Here is a 19,465-nt window from a genome sequence, read left to right as displayed (position 1 = left end):
GCTTTCCACAGCCGCTTTCCACATGTATTCTCAAATATCAGTATGGAATACTGAAATCAGTACTATTGAATTGTGAAACCATTTTTGAAATGTGAATTTATAATTCTTGATTTTGATTCCATAACATATCTATCTATCTATCTATCTATCTATCTATCTATCTATCTATCTATCTATCTATCTATCTATCTATCTATCTATCTATCTATCTATCTATCTATCTATCTATCTATCTATCTATCTATCTATCTATCTATCTATCTATCTATCTATCTTACTAAAAGTCTGTTCTTGACCGGTTTTGGCCATCTGTGCTGCGATTTCCGAGAGAACGCCGCCACCTACGGCCGTCATTTTAGGCCACCTCGCTCAGAGCCCCCCTCCGCCATATGTGTGCTGAGGATTTTTCCCGTCGATGAAAAATGACAGAGATATTAATGTTTTTACAAAATTCCCCATTCTCTCTGCTGCCCCCGCTGGAGGCAGGGGAAGGGACTATAAAACCAAGAAGTGGTGTGTCTCAATTAGTCTCTGCAAGCTGGAGCTCTGTCAATTAGTCTCTGTCACTCTGAGCTCTGAATGACACTGAACAAATGTCTACAGCACTGTGAGTACCCTTAATTTGGTTTGAAAATGAAAATATAGTTAGTTTGAAGTAAAAATGCACTGCCTGCAAATGTTTGTTTGGGTTGAATTAAAAAGGCACTCTCTCTCTCTCTCTCTCTCTCTCTCTCTCTCTCTCTCTCTCTCTCTCTCTCTCTCTCTCTCTCTCTCCCCTCCTCTCTCTCCCCACATCTCTCTCTCCCTATCCCTCTCTCTTTCTCTCTCTCTCCCCCTCCTCTCTCCCCCTCTCCTTTCTCCCCCCCCACTCTCCTCTCCCCCCACTCTCCTCTCCCCCCACTCTCCTCTCCCCCCACTCTCCTCTCCCCCCACTCTCCTCTCCCCCTCTCTCTCCTCTCCCCCCTCTCTCCTCTCCCCCCTCTCCTCTTCCCCCCCTCTCCTCTCCCCCCTCTCCTCTCCACCCTCTCCTCTCCCCCCTCCACCTTTCCCCCCTCTCCTTTCCCCCCTCTCCTCTCCCCCTCTCCTCTCTCCCCCTCTCCTCTCTCTCCCCCGCCTCCCCCCTCCTCTCCCCCCCCTCCTCTCTCCTTTCTCCTCCCACTCTCCTCTCACCTTCTCCTCTCTTCCCCCTCTCCTCTCTCCCCCCTCTCCTCTCTCCTCTCCCCCTCTCCTCTCCCCCCCTCCTCTACCCCCCCTTCCTCTACCCCCTTCCTCTACCCCCTTCCCTCTACCTGAAGCATCAATGGATCATGGAGATCATTGTTGGAATGTGAACTTGCTGGATTCTTCACAAACATCCTGCAGACGATTGGAATTGCTGTGGGGAGATTTTCCTCATTCATTTCAATTGTAACAGAAGGGGCAATGGGAATAATGGAAAAAATCCTCAGGGCCTGTGCAGCGGAGGAGGACTATGAGTAAGATGGCCAAAAAATCACAGCCATTTATGGTAGCGTTTTTTTCTAAAATCAAAGCACAGTGCAAACCGGAAGTGGTCAAGATGAGACTTTTAATTATATAGATAAATATACTAGACCAAGTGGGACCCATTGGATCCTGTCCCCTCAGCGCATGGTAGCGTGGGGGGGGGGGGGGGGGCGGCCTGCGGCATCTCGCACACACACACTAACCACCCTCCACACACACGCGCTCTACCCCCCCCTTGATATTATATTAATATTATTCATTCACTCATTTCTCCACATCCTCCGCCATATCCACACACGCATAGCCCGCAACTGTACAGGCACGGCTAGAGAGAGAGTGGGAGGGAGGTAGAGAGGGAGTGGGGTAGAGAGGGAGGGGGGCAGAGAGGGAGGGGGAGCAGAGAGGATGAGGGGAGAGAGGGAGAGGGGTAGAGAGGGAAGGGAGGTAGAGGGGGCGGGTTGTAGAGAGGGAAGGGTAGGGGGGTAGAGAAGGAGGGGAGGGGTAGAGAGGGAGGGGGATGTTGGCTGCCTTTTGAGTGTGCGGGGGGTGTGAATAACTGAGGGGGGGTGTGAATGACCCGGGGAGGGGGAGTGTGAATGACACGGGGGGGGGGGTGTGAACAACCCGCGGTGGAGGGGGGGCATGTGTGAATAACCCACGGGGGGGGGGGGTTGGGGTGGGGTAGGGATTGTGAATAACTCAGAGGGGGGGGGGGGGAGCATGGGGTGTGAATAACCCGGAGGGTGTTTGCTGCAGTGAAAGCTGTTCGTTTCAGTCTTTTGATGTTTTTAAACAATAATCAGTAATGTCGAGAAATAAAGCATAAAATGTTCAGTTAAGGTGCCTCTGCCTAGAGGGGGAAAATGTGAATCAGAATATGTAAAAATGTTATCGTTACTGCGTAGTCTTTTTGCGAAGATGTAAAGACACACACTTATACCCACAAACAAGATCAGAGTTTTAGTAAATACTATACCAAGTGCAGACCCATTGGGTCTGCTCCTCCAACACACCTGTTCTCTACCCAGATGCCCCAATTGCACTTACCTTCATATTGCAATAACAATTTGTCCTCCCCCTCCAGTGAGGTGAACGGTTCAGTGTTCCTGAGTCGCAACATTGGGTCGAAGTGTGTTGGAAGCTGGCAGGAATTATTCTAACAGTATAAATCTTGTGAAAGTTGGCATTTTTAAAGCTTTAATCATGAATAACGTGAAATATAGGATGAAACCTTAAGTGAAGCTGATAACTGCTAGCCGAGCAATTGTGATATCATCAGTTGAAGCTGGTCGTTATAAATTCAAAGTATTTTTATTTATTTTTAATTTAATTAGTAATAAGTCTAGAAATAAAGCATAAAATGTTCAGTGAAGGAGCTCTCGGCCTCGAGGGGAAAAATGTCAATCAGAATATGTAAAAATGTAATCGTTACCGCATAGTGTTTTTGCGAAGATGTAAAGACAACCACATATACACACACATATACACATAAACACACATACAAGATCAGACTTTTAATAAATAATATGATGATATGATATAATGATATGATATATATATATATATTTCTATAGATATATTATGATCCCTTCAACCAGATCATTGAAATAGATTGTGAGTTGCTTGAACTACAAACATGATCCCTATTAGTCATATCCCCAACTGAGAAATTGTTTCTTGTTCTTGTTCTTATTTTCATATTCCTGTTCATTTATAACTCCTCAATGTGAGACAGTATGGTTTAATTGATTTTTCTAATCTGATCCGACATAGGAGATTAGTGGGCAAAATTAGGGCACATGGTATTGGGGTAGAGTGCTGACATGGATAGAAAATTGGTTGGAAGACAGGAAACAAAGAGTAGGGATTAACGGGTCCCTTTCAGAATGGCAGGCAGTGACTAGTGGGGTAGCGCAAGGCTCAGTGCAGAGACCGCAGCTATTTACAATATATATTAATGATTTAGATGAAGGGATTACAAGTAACATTACCAAATTTGCAGATGACACAAAGCTGGATGGCAGTGTGAACTGTGAGGAGGATGCTATGAGTATGCAGGGTGACTTGGACAGGATGGGTGAGTGGGCAGATGCAAGGCAGATGCAGTTTAATGTGTATAAATGTAAGGTTATCCACTTTGGTAGCAAAAACAGGAAGGAAGATTATTATATAAATGGTGTCAAGTTGGGAAAAGGGGAAGTACAACGGGATCTGGTGGTCCTTGTTCATTAGTCAATGACAGTAAGCATGCAGGTACAGCAGGCAGTGATGAAAGCGAATGGCATGTTGGCCTTCATAACAAGAGGAGTTGAGTATAGGAACAAAGAGGTCCTTCTGCAGTTGTACAGGGCCCTTGTGAGCCCTTGTGTATTGCGTGTAGTTTTCATCTCCAAATTTGAGGAAGGACATTCTTGCTATTGAGGGAGTGTAGGGTAGGTTCACAGGTTAATTCCCGGGATGGCGGGACTCGTATGCTGAGAGAATAGAGTGCCTGGGCTTGTATACTATGGAATTTAGAAGGATGAGAGGACATCTCTTTGAAACATATAAGATTATTAAGAGTTTGGACACGCTGGAGGCACGAAACATGTTCCCGATGTTGGGGGAGTCCAGAACCAGGGGCCACAGTTTAAGAATAAGGGGTAAGCCATTTAGAACGGAGATGAGGAAACACTTTTTTCACACAGAGAGTTGTGAGTCTGTGGAATTCTTTACCACAGAAGGAAGTGGAGGCCAATTCATTGGATGTTTTCACGAGACAGTTAGATTTAGCTCTTAGGGCTAAAGGAATCAAGGGATATGGGGAAAAAGCCAGAACGGAGTACTGATTTTAGATGATCAGCCGTGATCTTATTGAATGGCAGTGCTGGCTTGAAGGGCCGAATGGTCTACTCCTGCACCTATAGTCTATTGTCTATTGTCTATTCAATCTGATTCAATAGTGTGCTACCAAAATACTATCTCATGTCTCACCAAAGGCACAAACACCCCCAACCACTGCTCGAGGGACCTCCATCCCTCGACGAGCATTTTGGAAATTCAGTGCTCCTGGCTGTGCTTTTACTCCGTTTACTTTTAGAAATTGAAGCGGGAGGATCTGGTACAGGAAGATGCATGGTGCTGGTCCGAGGAAACAGATGACATCTACTGAGATGGCCACTGTGAGTCGGTGGACTGGTCCATATTCAAGAACTCCACTGCCAACCTAAATGAGTATGCCACTGCTGCCACAGACTTCATCAGTAAGTGTGTCAAGTAACTCCTGCCAAAGAAAACGATATGAGTGTTGCCCAACCAGAAACCATTGATGAACTGTGTAGAAAGGATCTGCAGATACTGGTTGAAACCGAAGATAGACACAAAATGCTGGAGCTTTCCCTCTCTCTTCATCTCTCCGCTTCTTAGTTCTCCAATCAGTCTTACTGTCTCCAGGTACATTTTATCTCTATTTGCTCTGTTGTTACCTTCTCCAAGCTAACAATGATCTATTCTTCATTTTCATTGATCGCCCTTCCATTTGTCCTGTCTCACACCTTACACCTCCTTACCTAATAATAATAATAGAAATAATATATATTATTGTCATTGCACATAAGTGCAATGAGATTTGGGTATGCAGCTTCCATCCGACATCATAACTTAATTTATGTTTAGATACCCCGAGAACATGGTTTGTACAAAGAACATTACAACAGTAAAATAGTCAAAACAGACTAAAGTGCAGATGTGTCTGTGCGACGTGACCATCCGAGGGAGACAGTCCGTGGGGGTGGGCACTCAGCAGGGCCGGTACAGAGTAGCTATAGCTCTCTCTCTCCCTTGAAATGAGTCTGAAGAAGGGTCTTGACCCGAAATGTGACCCATTCCTTCTCTCCAGAGATGATGCCTGTTCCGTTTAATTACTCCAGCATTTTGTGTCCACCATTGATGAACTGTCAGGTCCACTCCTGGATGAAGTCAAAGTCTGCAGTGTTCAAGTCATTCGATCCCTAGTGGTACGAGAAATCTATGTACGAATTTTACAAAGACATCAAAGTCAAGGCTTCAAGGTCAAGATCAATTTATTGTCACATGTACCAATTAAGGTACAGTGAAATTCGAATTACCATGCAGCCATACTAAAAAAAAGCAACAAGACACACAACTACATAAAGGTTAACATAAACATCCACCACAGCAGATTCCCCACATTCCTCACTGTGAAGGAAGGCAATAAAATCTAATCTTCTTCCTCTCAAGGATGCTGAAAAGATTTCTAAACCAAACTAGACTCTTACGATAACCACATAAATACCTGCTAATGATGACAATGCTTGCATGTTATAATACATCACCAAGGGAAGATGGGCAGTATCGCTGGCAACACTGTGTCTCTCCCTGATGAATTCTGTGCATTCTAAACTCGCTATGAGCAGAAGGTTGGTGGAATCGCATCATCCACTCCAACAGCCTTGATTGCACCTGTACTCATGGTCATCACCTCAGGTGTCAGATTGGCCTTCCTGAGAGTGAACCCACGGAGAGCAACTGGCCTCGACAGAGGCTTCAGCGATGTCCTCAGGACTTGCACGGGCCAGTTGACAAGAGCAATCGTGGACAGCTTAAATCTCTCACTACTCCATTTTAAGGTACACAAAAAAGCTGGAGAGACTCAGCGGGTGCAGCAGCATCTATGGAGCGAAGGAAATAGGCAACGTTTCGGGCCGAAACCCTTCTTCAGACAAGGTTCCCACCGGCTTTAAGAAGATTACTATCATCCTGGTTCCAAAGATAAACAGGGTAGCATGTCTTAATGACTCTTGCCCAATAGCTCTGACATCCAACATCATGAAATTCACTGAGAAGTTGGTCATGGCACATATTAATTCCAGCTTCCAGTCAGCCTTGATCTACTGCAGTTTGCCTACCATCACCAGCACCACAGTGGATGTGAACTCCCTTGATTGTGAACTCAAGCTCATTACTTGAAAATCTGGACAACAAAGGCACATGTGTTAGACTCCTATTTATTGACTATCACTCTACCTACAACATCATAATCCTAACCATGGTCATCTCCAAACTTCTCGACCTAGGAGTCAGTATCCCCCTCTATCACTAGTTCCTCAACTTCCTGATACATAAACGGCAATTAGTGTAGATAAGTGAGAAAACATTCTTCACAATTTTCAAAACCAGTGCACCACAAATAGTCATTCTCAGCCCCTTACTCTACTCTATATACACTTATGACACTGCGGCCAGATTTTGCTGTAATGCAATTTCCATCTTTGCAGATTAGAGGACATAACTCAGTGCACATGCCATTAATAAACTGTATCTTGGTGCATTAAAATAATACACCAATACTAATACCAATACCTTATCAAAAGACTTGGGGTCCAAATGGACCACGTCAGTTCATTTATTTTTATCTTTTCTCCGACCGGCAATCTCAGAAAAAACCCCAGAAGATTTATGGAAAAGCAGTTGGAATTTCATGTTTCCTGTTTGGGGGTGAATGTGCAGAAAGTCCAAAGTTGCTAAAATGCATGTGAAGAAATGTTGGCTATTTTGCAGAAATGTCCCCACAATTCACAAGCCGTTAGGTAAACCGAAATGACAAACATTTGACTTATGCATTAGTATTCTATTAGCATCTTTTTCTCTGATGAGACTCTTTGTTTGCTGAACTTCATATTGCAACACTGCAGCCCGACAGAGGCTCAATTCATTCACTCTAGCCTAGGGGTACTGACTGTGATTATTCCATTGTAAGGAATTAATTTGGCAGAGAAACAAAATCTTTCTCTACCACCCTGCATTTTGAAATTACGGAGACATGGCCACATGAAAAGTTCCACTGTTAAAAAATTTGGATCTCATGCTCCACTTCATGCAATCAACAGTCTCCAGATCTAGTGAAGGATATCTGATTTACAATGGTCTTCGAATTCTTGAGGAGATTATTAGGTCTTTAATTTCCATTGAGTGGGGTTTGTTAATTTACCACAGACATACTGTATTTCTCACAGATTCTCCAATATGTAACATCGTACAAATGCGGATATTTATTTCATATCCTTTGTTGAATTACTGCAACCATGTTAAATTACTTGTACATTTCCCACTACTATTCCCTGGACATCAAACCAAATGTTATTTGAACCAGAGTACATATCAGATGTGTGAGCATAAGTGTGAATTTAATAAAAATCAACATTGGTAACATTTATTTACAATGAAAGTTAAGTAAATCACCAAGATTACACTGACACGGTGTAATTTTTGTGATTTACTTACCTTTCATTGTAAATATCAAATAAATTATATTAATGGAATACGTACTGTAATTGCATCATCTGCCTACGTTTCTGAACTGAATGGCTAATTTTGAAACTTTGACAAATTATTTTCTCACTGGACTGCTTTATTTTAAATGATGAATGTACTCATCATTTTGCTGTAACAATTTAGGTTTATTGTCGATAATAATGCCAATATCCTTTCAAGCACCATATATGTATTTGATAATTCATTAGACAAATTGTAAATGCAAGTAAAATAACTGCTTTGACAGTCCTAATGTGTTCCATTTAATCCAGCATTTCAGTAACCTGGAAATAATTAAGAAATTGAATGTAGAAAAAATGCAAAATGGTTGAAGAGATAATGATGATAGAGTTAATTAAAATTAGAATTTTTTTTAGTTAATGATGTTGTGCAATTGTATTGTAACAAATGCTAACATCATTGATTATCTATATAACTAAAAGTCTCATCTTGATCATTTCCTGTCTGCGCTGTATATTGATTTTAGAAAAAACGCTACCATATATCACTGTTAACTGTTAATTATTGGTCTTTTTAAGTATTTATTGCTCTCAGGTAGTGTCCACATTGTATTCTATGTATTTTCTGTCTGCGTTCGTTTTGAATCTGTGGGTTTGTTGGTTGGGGGCTTCTGGACATCTGAATTTCCCTGAGGGGATCAATAAAGTATTTATTATTATTATTATTATTATTATTATTATTATTATTATGATATTTGGCCATCTTACTCACAGTCCTCCTCCGCTGAGGCAGCCCTGAAGATTTTTCCGATCGATGATAAATAAAAAAAGTTATGAGTGTTTAAAAAATCTTGAGATCAACTGATTGGTCCTCTCGCCTGTTAATAACCACGATGAAAGTAACGTCCCTTCCGGGGGGGGGGGGGGGGGGTAGGTAGGACTATAAAACCCCGGATGCCTGGACGTGAGTCAGTCACTCTGGAAGATTGCGAGGGAGAGTTCACAACTGTGATTCTAAGCTGTGAATCAACTGAACTGTGAGCAATGAACTTGAAAAAAATGATTTGTTAGCCCTTAATGACAATGCAATGAGTTGTTTGGCCTGCCATGCCCGTGTTTGAGACTGCAATGCAAAATTGGAAATGAAGTGACAATGCAATGAGTTATTTGGCCTGCCCTGCCTGTGCTTGAAGCTGCAATGCAATGGGGTCCGACTGTGTTTGGAAGGAAGAAATGCTTTATTAGGTCCGACTATGTTTGAAAGGAATAAATGCTTTGTTAGGTCTGACTGTGTTTGGAAGGAAGAAATGTTTTGTTAGGTCTGACTGTGTTTGGAAGGAATAAATGGTTTGTAGTTCCGACTATGTTTGGAAGGAATAAATGCTCTGTTAGGTCTGACTGTGTTTGGAAGGAATAAATAGTTTGTTAGGTTCGACTGTGTTTGGAAGGAATAAATGCTTTGTTAGGTCTGACTGTGTTTGGAAGGAATAAATGCTTTGTTAGGTCCGACTGTGTTTGGAAGGAATAAATGCTTTGTTCGGTCCGACTGTGTTTAGTCCAAAGCTCCAGCTGATTCCGTGGCTTTCACTTAGTGGACAGGTCGCGCTGATTGCGTAATTTTCGGTGAGTGCAGAAGTCACGCTTATTGCGTAATTGCCGGAAAGTGCAGAGGTCATGCTAATTGCGGAAGTGCCGCTGACTGTGGAAGGCCCACAGTGGAGAGATCGCGTTCAGCCGTGTGAGTAGATTCAAGAAAGTTTACTGTCTTATATATGGTGTGTGAGTCTGTGTGTGTGTGTGTGTGTGTGTGTGTGTGTGTGTGTGTGTGTGTGTGTGTGTGTGTGTGTGTGTGTGTGTGTGTGTGTGTGTGTGTGTGTGTGTGTGTGTGTGTGTGTGTGTGTGTGTGTGTGTGTGAGAGAAAATTTGGTGGCCAGCACTCTGCTTGAAATGCTATGAAATTGAATTTGGTGCCCTGCACTCCGCTTGAAATGCTATGCAATTGAATTTGGTGCCCTGCACTCTGTTTGAAATGCTATGAAATTGAATTTTTTGGCCTGCACTCTGCTTAAAATGCTATGAAATTGAATTTGGTGGCCTGCACTCTGCTTGAAATGGAATTTCAAGGAATAGCCGTGAGTGAACTGCCAGCCCGCCAGCCCAAAGTGACTGATCTGCCAGCCCACCAGGCCTGAGTGACTGAGCTGCCATCCCACCAGCTCTGTGTGACTGAGCTGCCAGCACACCAGGCCTGAGTGACTGAGCTGCCAGACCAAGATTGGCTAACAATGTCCATACTAGCCCTCTGGAAACCAGTCCCTTTGCCCCACAACACCTATGCTAGCGTTCCAGAAAGCCACCCCCACTGGCCACCAATATTGGAATTGGTGGAGAGGTGGAATATTGCATTGGGGGACCAGCCCTCCCGTGTAAACATGGGACCCAACGGGTCCCACTTAGTCTAGTTTTCAAATAAAAATTGACAGATTATTAACTCAATATAGTGTAAAGTGACATTTATATTTTAGGAAATTAAAATGATCTGTCATTGAACAACAATGGAAACCAATGGAAGATGAGCCAAACAGACCACTAAGTACATTGATAGGTTTCAATGGTTGGATGAATCAATGTTCATTTAGAACGGAGACGAGGAAACACTTTTTCACACAGAGAGTTGTGAGTGTGGAATTCTCTGCCTCAGAGAGCAGTGGAGGCAGGTTCTCTGGATGTTTTCAAGAGAGAGCTAGATAGGGCTTAAAAATAGCGGAGTCAGGGGATATGGAGAGAAGGCAGGAACGGGGTACTGATTGGGGATGATCAGCCATGATCACATTGAATGGCGGTGCTGGCTCGAAGGGCCAAATGGCCTACTCCTGCACCTATTGTCTATTGTCTATTGTCAAACTTTTTCATAATGAACTCCATTACAATAACTCCCTTGCGATCCATTATTTATCAGTAGTGCTCAGCATGGTATATTGATAGAATAATAAAGCAAAATAACACAGAAACAGGGCCTTCAGCCTGCTTCACCCATGCTGACAATGCTACCAAACTAGTCCCAGTTGCCTGCACTTGGCCCATATTCTTCCAAACCTCTCCTTTGTACCCATTCAAGTGTATTTTAATCATAATAATTGTTGCTTCCACCACTTCCTTTGTTAATGTGTTCCATGTAATCATGCTGGCATGCTGTAGCAGTGCAATGAACTTCAGAAGCAGATTATGCTGTATTGTTGTAATGCTGTGCAGTTAAAGTTATCAAATGCAATCTGGATAAACAAATCAAAATGTTGGTGTTTTCACCAATCTGACAACACATTCGGGGTATTAAAATGCATTGGGCTCAATTCCGCTACAGGAATTAGGACATTGTGTTGCAGTTGTCAGGAGTCATTGAGTCATACAGCACGGAAACTGGCTCTTCGGCCTATTTGTCCTTGGCGAGCAAGATGCCCCATCAAAGCCAGTCCCATTAACCTGCATTTGGTTCATATCACTCTAAACCTTTCCTATCCATGTATCAATCCAAATACCTTTTAAAGAAGTTCAAGAAGTTAAAGAGGCCACATTTAGCAGCTCAGTCAATATTAACATAATTGACATGCTAACAGAACAGATCCATGTCCTAGCAAAATAAATTGTTACAATAGAAAGATAAACAAGTGATTATCTCTGCAGATCATTTATGTACAATGCTCCAATGCTCAACACTTGCAATATATGATCTCAAAAACCACAATATCATGGTGCAAGGTTTAAATATAAGTGGGGATTTCCGATCAGTCTGCAGAAGGATCCTGATCTGAAATGTCACCTATCCATGTTCTACAGAAAGGCAGCCTGACCCGCTGAGTTATTCCAGCACTTTGTGTCTTCTTTCAATTAAGTGCTGGGATATGTTGGTTAATTTATGGGGTCGGTATAGAATGCATTGTAATATGTTATTTCTAATCAATTGTGCTATGTTGCTTCAGAAAGCAAAAACTAATTTCATTGTGGATACAACCTCCTAAATCCTTACTGCAACATGTAACATTAAATTATACAGCAAAGATGCATATTCAGTCAACATTATTTGAATTGGCTCTTTGAAGAAGACATTCAATTAGACACACTTAACGCTTTCTCTAAACTGATTTCAAGTGTAAATCTAGTTCCTTTTTGAAAATCATTATTGAACCTGACTTAAGTACTGTACTTTTTCACTCCACATGTTTCAGAACAGGCAATGCACAGCAAGCATTGTTATCCAATGTTGAACTCTCAAAACAATGCTGCAGGAAGGGCTGTTGAAGGCTACTTCTGAAAGTAGTGGAACTTGTCTGATTCAAGCTTTGGGAATACCTATATATTTAATGTCTTTTTGGCAAGTTTCATCTGGTCAGGAGACAGTCAGAAGAAGGGTCCCAACCCGAAACACCACCTATCCATTTTCGCAGCTGCCTGACCCATTACTCCAGCATTTTCTGTCTACCAATAGATAAGTGTTTTTTTTGTAGTTGCTTGTGAGTCTGGAGCAATGGGAGTGCTTTCCCTAGTCTGTCAAATTAATCCTTTGTGTTTTTGTCCACCCTGCAACCAACCTCCTCCATACCCCCAACAAGACATACCCTGGCAAGCATGCCCTCTGTGTTCTGTGATAATTCACAGCAATTCAGCAATTCCCCATGATCTATGCTGAATATTTTTAAATTAATTTTATAATGCTCGCACCTCAATGTAATGAGTCCCCGGCTGCAGCTTGGTCCTTCACTCAAAATCATGGCTGATCTTCAACCAGTTTTGGCCTCCTCCATCAGTAAAATGTCCCCTCAGCATCCAACATCTGAACCCATTTTGCTAACCAGTAATTTTTCCTGAACTCTAGAATATGCATGTCTAGTTATTATAGAGGTTATGTTACTAGACAGAATTTTAAAGGACAAGATCCAAATACATTTGGAAAGGAATGGATAGACTAGGGATGGTCAGCATAGCTTTGTGCCAAGGAAATTAACTCTCATAAATATAATTTAGTTTTTTGAAGAGGTGACCAAGAAGATTGGTTGAGGGCAATGCAGTTGATCTCCACAAGGACATTAGCAAAGCCTTTGATGAGGTATTGCATTGTCAACTGATCCGGAATATTAGAAGACAGATTTGCGGATCCTCAGCCTTCTTATTTTAAAGTCAATCTTCTGGTAGCTCTTCAATATACGGAGTAATCAGTTGGAAATCAGTTTGAAGCTGCAATCAAGGCTTTGTCTTCCATCAGTGTATCTTATTTTCGAATATGCTGGAGTAACTCAGCGGGACAGGCAGCATTCCTGGAGAGAAGGAATGGGTAAGTAAGTAAGTAAGTAAACTTTATTTATATAGCGCATTTTAAGCCAATTTGCATTGACCCCAAAGCGCTTTACATAATTTAAATAATAATAAGTTCCATTGCAAACCATAGAAAAAGGTTTTTAAAAAAAATGAATAAAAATGGACACAACATATTACAGAGTTCAACACAAACATCCCCCCACAGCAGAATCAAAACATTTCCACTGCGGGGGAAAGGCACCAGAAAGTTGTCCTCTTCCTCTGTGAAACATCCCGAGGTCAGGGCCCATCTGTGGCCGTGCAGCCAGTCCGATGATTTTCAGGGCCCTCTTGCCGTAAAGATGAAACATCGGCGTTAGGTGAAACATTCCTCAGCGGCTTGGAAAAGTCTGGAGCGGCTGTCCCCTCCCCGGAGAGCGGAGACCGCGGCACTCGTAGTCCTCCGGCCGCGCCGGCTGGAGCTCCGACCCCGGCGAACTCGATCTCTGGCTCTGCGGCGCTCCAAATCCAATCCAGCGCCGCCCGCGGCCGAACGCCCGCAGCCACAGCTCCGCGATGTTGGAAGTCGGCGACCAAAGCGCTCCGGAGCTTACCGCACGGCCGGTAGGCATCGCCCGCTCCTTGTTGGTATCCCAGCGCTGCGCCACCGCCGCCGAAGCTGTAGTCCCAGCCGGTCCCGACAGGAAAACGCCGCTCCCCTTTCGGTGGTAGGCCGCGAGGACGGGGCGAAGAAACAGCACGGAGGGATGCTGCCTCTCCGACCAGGTAGGGGACTAAGAATAAAGTTTCCCCCTTCCCCACCCCCACCCCCCACATAGAAGACCTCCACTAACATAAAATAAAATAAAGAAAGGTGTAGAGGCGGACTGCGGGCAGGCTGCCATACACAGACGGCGCCCACTCCCGCACATCCGCCATCTTGTAAAAGTGGGTGACGTTTCAGGTCCAGACCCTTCTTCAGACTGTGATCTTCAGACTTCATCTGTGTTTCTTGTCAGTCTGTATTTTGGATCAGCCCCATCCAAGACTGAAATAAATTGCAGAGAATTGTGGACGCGGGCCAGACCATCACACAAACTAACCTCTCTTCCATTGACTCCAACTACACTTCATGCTGCCTCGGCAAGGCCACCAGCATAATCAAGGATTAGTCTCACCCCAGTCATTACCTCTTCTCCCTTCTCCCATTGGGCAAGAGGTACAGAAGTGTGAAAGCACAAACCTCCAGATTTAGAGATAGTTTCTTCTCAGCTGTTATCAGGCAACTGAACCATCCTACCAACAAATAAACAGCAGTCCTGAGCTACTATCTACCTCATGTCTAGAACCTAAAACTATCTTTAGTCGGACTTTACTGGACTTTATCTTGCACTAAACATTATTCTCTATCATGTATCTGCACACTGTGGTTCAATTGTAATCATGTATAGTTTTTCCGCTGACTGGTTAACACACAACAAAAAGCTTTTGACTGTACCTCGGTATACATGATAAACTAAAAAAAAAATAATTCTAATTCAGTCAAGTGGATGTGGTATTTGCAAAGGCCACCGCACCTCAAAAATTAATTGGTAGACATTTCTCATTCTTCAGAACTAGGGTGAAAGCAAGTCATGGTTGATCCTGAAAAATTGCCTTTGAAGAAGATTGAGAATGAATACATCGAAATGCAGAGGAAATTGTGAGGAGCCAAAACCAGGCTATGGTAAAATTGATTTGGCTTCATTCTGAATTTCTGAGTGAGCCAACCTATATCTGAATACCACCGATTTCTCTCCCTAGAGAAAGATATATTTGTGGTGTTTTCCCACAAACAAGTCATGAGTGGTTTAATTCTGAACTCATGACAAGACTCAAAATAAACATGTGAACAAAGACACTATTTAAGGAGAGAAAGGGAAAAGAGAGAACTATAGACCAGTTACTTTGACGTCAGTGTTTGGAAAATTGGTGCAATCTGTTTTGAGAAGATGCTACAATATGAAAGGTGAAAGGTGAAGATCTTGAAAGCTTATGTTGGGCCTTGTGTTAATTGAATATGTTCAGAGTCACAGAAGCCCCGTGTTTACTATTTTAAATGTGCAGAACAATAAAAACAAAAACAATGCTGCTGTTCACAGCAAGATAGACACAAAATGCTGGATCTCTAGAGAGAAGGATTGTCCTGCTCACCAACGTTCCTTCACAGGAAGATTACGGTTTAAAGACAAACTAAACTGGGGGGGGGGGGGGGGGGGGGGGAGGGGGGGGTCTCCCTGGGGAGGGGGGGGTCTCCCTGAAGTTGTAAAAGCTATTGTTTGTAACATTGGGTTGTAAGTTACCCAAGTGGAATATGAGATGCTCGTTTTTTAATTTATGCATGGCCTCTCTGTAACAATGCAGAAGCCCAAGGAGAGAGACGTTAGTGTGGGAGTGGGAACGTGACTTAAGAGAACGTACAACCAAAGGTTTCAGATGGTTGCTTTGGACAGAACGGTGGTGCTCCTCCAAACTATCACCTAGACTATTCTTGATTTCTCCAGTTCAGAGGAGGCCACTTTGTGAGCACCGTGCAATAGATCAGATTGGAGGGTATGCAAGTAAACCTCTACCTCATTACGAATGCCTGTTTAGGTCCCCGGAAGGTGTTGAGTGAGGAGGTGAAGGGACAGGTGCTGCACCTCTTTCAATGGCTGGGGAAAGTGCCAGGAGACAGGGTGGGGTGGATAGGAAGGAGATGAGTGGATCAGGGAGTGATGTAGAGAGTAGTCACTGCAGAAACTGGAAAGTAGGGAGAGAAGGAAAGATGTAACTGGTAGTGGGATCGCATTGAAAGATTGTCGCGTGCATTTAAAAAAAAAATTCTCATGAATTAAGAACTAATTTTCAATGTTTAAATGATGCTGACTGATGACATAATTACAAATGAATTTCCTAAAATATTGCTGCCCAAGCGAAATATGAAGTGCTGTTCCTCCAATTTGTGCTGGGTCTCACTCGGACAATGGAGGAAGCCCAAGACAGAAAGGTCAGTGTGGGAATGGGAGGGGGTGTTAAAGAGTTTAGCAACCAAGAGATCAGGTAGGTTTAGGTAAACTGGACTGTTGGTACACAGAATACAACCTTGTGACCACATCAGATCTATAAGGACTTCCTGTTACAGAACCTGCAATGTTGTAATGTAGCCTTGGTAATTAGAGCTGGCACTGCTTTCTTCCACGTGGTACTTAATGTTTGGCATAAAGGTTATAGATATGAAATGCAACTTTAATAAAATAAAATATGACATCCTTCTCCACACGGGAATTGGAAAAAAAAAGATCACTCAAGTAAGATCTTCTCAAGTGATAGAGAGAGGAAAGGTAGTTATTACAATAGAAAGTATTCTTTTCTTTCTCCTAATGGCCATTTCTCACAGAAATGATTCTTACCCAAAATTTTCCTGCAGAACGGATTTACTCACCTTAGGATCTTCTCACATGCCTTCCTTTCTATCATGAACAGATAGTGATAATAGGGCTGGGGGATTGTTAAATGTCATTGAGATACAAAATGTTAGGTTGGCACCCATTAAATGAACTTAAAAACCACAAACACCTACATTTTACATCCAATCGGCACACTTACAGATTTGAGAGGTTATTTTTGTGGTCTTCTGGAAATATTATTCATTTTGGATTTTAATACATGAATTAAACGCAATGTGATTCAACTGAGAATAATCAAAATCACTGATAGCACGTTCACTTGCTGGGAAATACAGCGGCTTAAATTTGTTCTATGTTTCATCTTTCCCAATGTTTTTCCCAATGCATTTGTGGAGCTCATCAAGGCACATGAGGGCATTTGCAAATTGCCTGTATATTTATTTCAGTTGAGAAGGAGGCACTATTGTTCCATCTCTAGATTGCACTGCTGTACAAGTAGTTACAGGGCAGCGTAAGTCAATACTCGTGAAGGCACTCAAACTCACTTCATTTTGAAACATTAGATGTTATGCATTGGTAAGAGCTTTAACAAACTACAGCAGCTGATGCATTTATTTACAATTAACACAAAATACTGAGAAAAATACCACACGTCTATACAATGAAAAGGTTATGCAATGGATTATTATTCCCCCTATCAGCAGAATTGCTTCTGAATAATAAAGATAGGCTTTTGAGTCCTAATTAATGTCTTGTTTCCTAGCACAAAAAATGTCAAGACTTACAGCTCCTTCAACATATTCGGTATTGGTGCAACATAAATTGAGACTTTTAACTTTTGCAAAGAGTCAAATGGGAAGCTTTTAGTTTGTTCAAAAAGGACTCAATGAAACTGAGGTCTTTTTCAAAGTTCCATTTTCAATCATTCAGTTTTTTTTTCAGTTTAGATTTCCAGTCAACATAACTAAAATTAACAAAAACAAATTTGTACATATATGATCAACATACTGCAAGTTATGCAAATAGACTGCTGACACCACAAGGAACTGCAGATGCTGGCTTACAAAAAAAGGCACAGCGCTGGAGTGGCACTGGAGAACATGGCGACGTTTCTGAAGAAGGGTCACGACCTGAAACGTGCCTATCCATGATCTCCAGGGATGCTGCCCTCCCTGCTGAGTTGTGGGCCTGTCCAACTTAGGCGACTACAGGCGACTAGTTTGTTGCTACATGTTCGCCTCAGTCGCGCAAAAAGTCGTAGCGTCTTTCTGATCATCGCTAAATTTTCAACATGTTGAAAATTTTTCGCCGACAGTGGATTTGACGCCAATGAGCGTAGCTTGACGTAGGTGCTGTCATAGGTTGTCGCCAGGATGACGTAGGTTGTCACCGTTTTTTCGGCACATGCTATGACTATGACAGTCATTGGCAGTTGCATAAAAATTCGCCGTGGGACAGGCCCATTATTCCAGCACTTTGTGCCCTTTTATGTGGACTGATGACATTGTTTTATTTTCCTCGGTACACCATTTGTTGATATCCTCTGTAAATTGAAACATAACTTTCACTCTTAGTAAAAACGTTGTAGAATACCGCCATATTAGGGTGGCACAGTGGCGCAGCAGTAGAGTTGCTGCCTTACAGGGCTTGCAGCGCCAGAGACCCGGGTTTGATTCCGACAGTTTGTACATTCTCCCCGTGACCTGCGTGGGTTTTCTCGAGATCTTCGGTTTCCTCCCACACTTCAAAGGCATACAGGTTTGTAGGTTAATTCACTTGGTGTATGTGTAAATTGTCCCTAATGTGTGTCGGATAGTGTTAATATGCGGGGATCACTGATCGGTGCAGACAGAGTGGGCCGAAGGGCCTCTTTCCGCGCTGTATCTCTAAACTAAACTAAACAAAATTTCCGATCTTGCTGTGTTTATTTCAGGTCTTGCCGTCACTTCCCATGCCCATGCCAAATATCCAGGTAACATAGAAACATAGAAATTAGGTGCAGGAGTAGGCCATTCGGCCCTTCGAGACTGCACCGCCATTCAATATGATCATGGCTGATCATCCAACTCAGCATCCTGTACCTGCCTTCTCTCCATACCCCCTGATCCCTTTAGCCACAAGGGCCACATCTAACTCCCTCTTAAATATAGCCAATGAACTGGCCTCAACTACCTTCTGTGGCAGAGAATTCCAGAGATTCACCACTGTTTTTTTCATCTCTCCCATCATATTTACATACAATTTAATTTTCCTGCCCATGCACAAACGACCATGAACAAAGGGGGATCTAGCGTGGGGGGACCGCCGAGAACAAAGGGGGACGGCATGGGGGGACCGCCGAGAACTAAGGGGGACCCAGTGGGAGAGGGTAGAGGAGGGAGGGGGGAGAATAAAGAACAGATGAGTGCTTTTTATAACTTTGTCGATGCCTTCGTGGTGACTCTTTTGTGTACTACGTGTCACATCTTCGCCTAAGATGTGGAATGATAATACTGACACAATATTCACAGGTAACATTCCTTTGTCTCTATGTTTATTGTCTCCCCCGGCCATGGCCTCCTACTTTGGCTTACACAGTGCACATGCGATATGACCTCCAAGTCAGCTGATACGAAGATCAAGATATTTGTATATTATTATCATGACTCATCATCATGACATCCCTCCTTTACCAGAATTAAACTGTTAATTAATATGTGTTTATTAATTAACAGTAATAACTTGCAAAAACTCCTGTATTGGATGAATGATGATTGCGACCACCTACCGGCCTGGGTACACATGGAAAAGGCGAGTTCACATCTCCCGTTGCGGTCTGTTCTATGCTCCCAACTTCCCCTTCCTATAACATCTGTGGGTGCAGGCCCAATTGCATCCCTCTCGCTCAAGATATGGCGTCAACTCAGGAAAAACTTCGGTTTACAAGGCCATTCCATCTTGACCCCACTGCTTAAAAATCACATCTTTAAACCTTCAAGTACAGACCCCGCA

This window comes from Amblyraja radiata, chromosome 4, assembly GCF_010909765.2.
Source record: "Amblyraja radiata isolate CabotCenter1 chromosome 4, sAmbRad1.1.pri, whole genome shotgun sequence".
Lineage (NCBI taxonomy): Eukaryota > Metazoa > Chordata > Chondrichthyes > Rajiformes > Rajidae > Amblyraja > Amblyraja radiata.
This window is presented reverse-complemented; position numbering follows the sequence as displayed.